The sequence below is a fragment of the Rhinolophus ferrumequinum genome, chromosome 7, assembly GCF_004115265.2.
Source record: "Rhinolophus ferrumequinum isolate MPI-CBG mRhiFer1 chromosome 7, mRhiFer1_v1.p, whole genome shotgun sequence".
Classification (NCBI taxonomy): domain Eukaryota; kingdom Metazoa; phylum Chordata; class Mammalia; order Chiroptera; family Rhinolophidae; genus Rhinolophus; species Rhinolophus ferrumequinum.
Window position 1 is genome coordinate 35678731 of NC_046290.1, and position 4067 is coordinate 35682797.

Sequence of the window (4067 nt, forward strand, 5' to 3'; positions counted from 1 at the left end):
CTTTACCAGAATGATTTCTACAGAATGTTAAATGCAGCACTTGGGTTAACATGTATCTCAGTACGTAACTGCACCCTTCCAGGCAGACCTCAGATACTGAAAAGTGAGGCAGAATGGCAAAGGTCCTATCTACCCCAGGCTCATATATCACTTTCCAAAGAATTGCAGTTGTAACAAACCTTCTCAAAAAATATTTTATGGTGAGAGATTGTAATTCTAAGTAGTGAGACGCAACATTTTCTTCTTCTATTCCCATGACATAATAATTAAAGTTGGCAAGTCCTTCCTTGGTCCTATTTACAATCTATGAAATTAAAATATGGTTGTGGTTTTGGTCAAGACCAATTAAATAAGGCAACCCTGCATGAGTTACAAGAATAAAATGTTGAATTTAGCAATTCTATTCCCATGAATTTATATTAAGAAAATAAAGATGTAAACAAAGATTAATGTAAAAGGATATTCATAGCAGGATTTGTCTTATAGGAAAAAATTCAGAATCTCTATGCTCAATACAGGGCACTAATTAGATGATGGTACAGCCATTAAAAATGATTATTGAAATCTAACAATGTTTACATAAAATGCTAAGTGTCGGAAAAGTTATAAAATAGTAAAGATGGATGAGATAATTTTTATGGGGAAAAAAATGTATTTACACGCATACAGAAAATAGTCCAGAAGAATATATGGTATAACTGTGGGTTATTTTAACTTTCTCCTGTCATTCTACATTTTCTCAAATAAATATACATAAAGACTTGCATAACTTTATTTTAAAAACACATTTTATAAAAAATAATTAAAATGGTAGAGTCCAAAAATACTACCTACCAGATACTTGTCATAGATACTGCCACCCCTCCTTCCTAGTTGAAAAGTCAGGATAGGATAACTGATGAAACAGATAAATCCAACATCTCTGTGACTAAACCCAATGAGAGGTTAGTTTTCACAAATATAATGGTCCAGTGCAGCCGTTCCTAGGCAGATCTTCTATGAGCAGTGACTCAGCAACCAAGTATTTTTCAGTCTACTTGCTTCACTAGATCCTTTGCATTCAGTCAGCAGGAAAGGGAAGAGACAGTTTGTAGGGGTGCATAGGAAGTTTTCTTAGACAATCGTGGCTATAACTCATAATATCGCCCAATTTCATTGGCCAGAGTTTGGTCATATTACCATGTCTAACTGCAAGAAAGACTAAGAAACATCTAGTTTTGTGATAAGGAGGAAAAAGGAAATAATTTGGTAACCAACTTGCAAATTGCAGCTCACACTAGCATAACCATTATGGGAACGACCTCCAAGTGGTAACTGCGTGGTCCATGGAGGTAGGAGTGAGGTAAGGAAAGGAAAATTAACCTAGCTGAACCCAACCCAAATACATAAAATATATCCAATTCCCGCCTATTTGAGCAATGTAGAAGAGAGAATTAATTGGACATCGCAAAAGAGGGCATTCTCACCTATGCCCTCATTTTTTATTTTTTATTTTTTGACCATCTAACTCGTGATCATGTTGCCAGAATAGAATGGCTTCATGTTATCTACGACTGCGACCCAACAGTTAGCTAGATGGGGATGACTGAAGATCTGAGAGCGCCCAAGATGAACTGGGCTGACTTGGGTCCAATCTTCAGAAACATGGTTGTACCGATAGATCTGAAATTGTGGCACAATCAAACATCAGTTAATTAAATATTTTACCCTGAAACCTAACAATGCGAAGTACTCTATCTGAAGAAGGTGTGCATTCATGCAAAGAGGTGATCTTTAAAAAAAATTAGTAAAAGAAAGCGCTAAGAATAAGATTTGGCAGTTTTCTCATCATTGTTCAGAGAGAAACATGAAATCATAATTTGAGCTAATATTCATTGAACTCTGTGTCTTTCAGGCTTCTAAATATTTCACATACACTGTATCACCTAATTCTTAACAACTCTATGAAATACCTTTTTAACAGAGGAGGAAAAAGATGGTCAGGGAGTGTGAATAACCTGCTTAAGTTTTCAGTTTATAAGTGTCAGAGTGAGGAGTGAACCAAGGGTTTTGGATACCAGAAGCTGAGAATCAGTGCACTTCCGGCATCATATGGGACATGCAAAGCATGATCACCCAGGAGCTGTGCCCCATGAAAGGGCAGGAAGAATTCATTGTTCTCCACTTGGGCCTGAATGAAATATTTCTTCAACCACCTGTTGCTCAGTTTGGTTGGTGTCATCCAGGAGCTTATAAAAATACAGTTCCCAAAGCCCCTACTAAATGAAAATCTCAAGGAGTGGGGCTCCAGGATCCATATTCTTACAAAGCCCCTATGGTGATTCTGATATGCAGTGACATCTGGGAATTAATACTCCAGGCTTTCCCTCCCTTGGCTCTGATTCACACACTTGAAAGATTCTATTTAAAATTTCCATGTAAAAAACCATGTAGACAATGGGACAGAGTATATTAGGTGGCATGCATAAAATTCCACTCAGAGGAAAATTTATATATTTTTGTGAATTAATAGGTTAGTTATCAGTTTTGTACATTACTCTTCTAGGAAGTTGATCAGCAGGAGTAGCTCTGCCACCCCAACCCCACCACCAATCTGTTCATTTCACTTTGTAGTTTGGGTAGGGGTCCCCCAGTCCTGGTTGGCCCAGGGCTTTCCTTCTTTTAACACTGGAAGTCCTATATCCCTGGACATTTCTCTAGTCAAACTGGTAGAGTCAGTATAGTGGTCAACTCATCCAGTTTGCCTGAGACTGTCGAAAGTTTTAAAACTGAAGGTCCCACCCATACCCTGGGAACCCCTTGAATCCCAGGTAAAGTGGGTTGGTTGGTCACCCTAATCGGTCACAAATCACTGCCTTCTTGTGATACTCTCTGTATGTGATGGCCTCAGACAAATTCCCTATTTTATTTTTTATTAAAATATATCATCCCAAGACTCAATGATATCCAGAGTTTTCAGGAAATAAGGATTTTATTCCTAATGAAGCCTCATAAATATTAAAACATACAGCTTATAGGCCACTGTAGAGTCCTATTTAGAGAAAAGAATATCGTCATTTAGGATTTCTCAAAAGTGGATGCTCTGTAATCTTTCATTCTTTCACTTAAATAGGACTAAAAAAGCAAACCAAACGTATGTTGATATATAGCTCCAACTATTAATAGGAAGTGATCCAAGGGCCACACCAGAAATGTTATCATGGAAACTCCAAGGTCCCTGGAGCCTGCAGAAATGACTTTGGTGTCATCAAGTGTTCCCAGTCCAAAAAGGTCCCCAATGCCTCCTTCCTGGGCCAAATGCCTCTCTGACTGCAGGTTTAGGTTTCATTTTCCATCTCTCACAGTAGTTATGTTTCAAGTGAGTGACCCAAGTGAATGAGTTTGACTGACAGATTTCTATTTTGTTTCTGAGACATTTTCTTCATGTAAGAATTGGTGAGTGCTGGGTCAGTCATTTACGTATACATGAGCGCATCTGAATATTCAAAAACAGAGTCTGCTTTAGTGTTCCTAAACTCCGCTTCATGAATAATTCACATGTTTGACAGCAACCTGTGTTATTCAATTTATTTAAAGACTACAATCAATATAACACACAACTCCAACACATAGCAACCAGTCCTTTAACTGTAGTGTGCTTTAAAATTTCTTTCCAGTTATTTCTTCATCACATTGAACCACAAATATAGGGTAATTACTAATAATTTTATCTCCATTTTGCACGTCACTACAATCAACATATTGATTGCTTTTTGATTATAATAAATGGTTGGTTAAATTGAAGGTTAGCGATTAAGAATGTTAAGCTCTGATATTTATTTAATTCAGCTGCACAAATTTAGTTTCTACATGGTAATTTCATAAAAAGCTATTGAGAATCAGAGTAGTTATTTGAATCAAGTTATAAAGAGAGCCCAGTTTCCCCAGGAGAATCTGGCATTTTAGTAAATTATATCAAGTAGGGGTTTGGTTTTGCCTCCTGGAGTATACAAATCACTCCACCATTATGCTCATTTTGATATGTAAATAGAGTAGAGGAAAACTTAGGAAATTTCTTAGGTTAATTT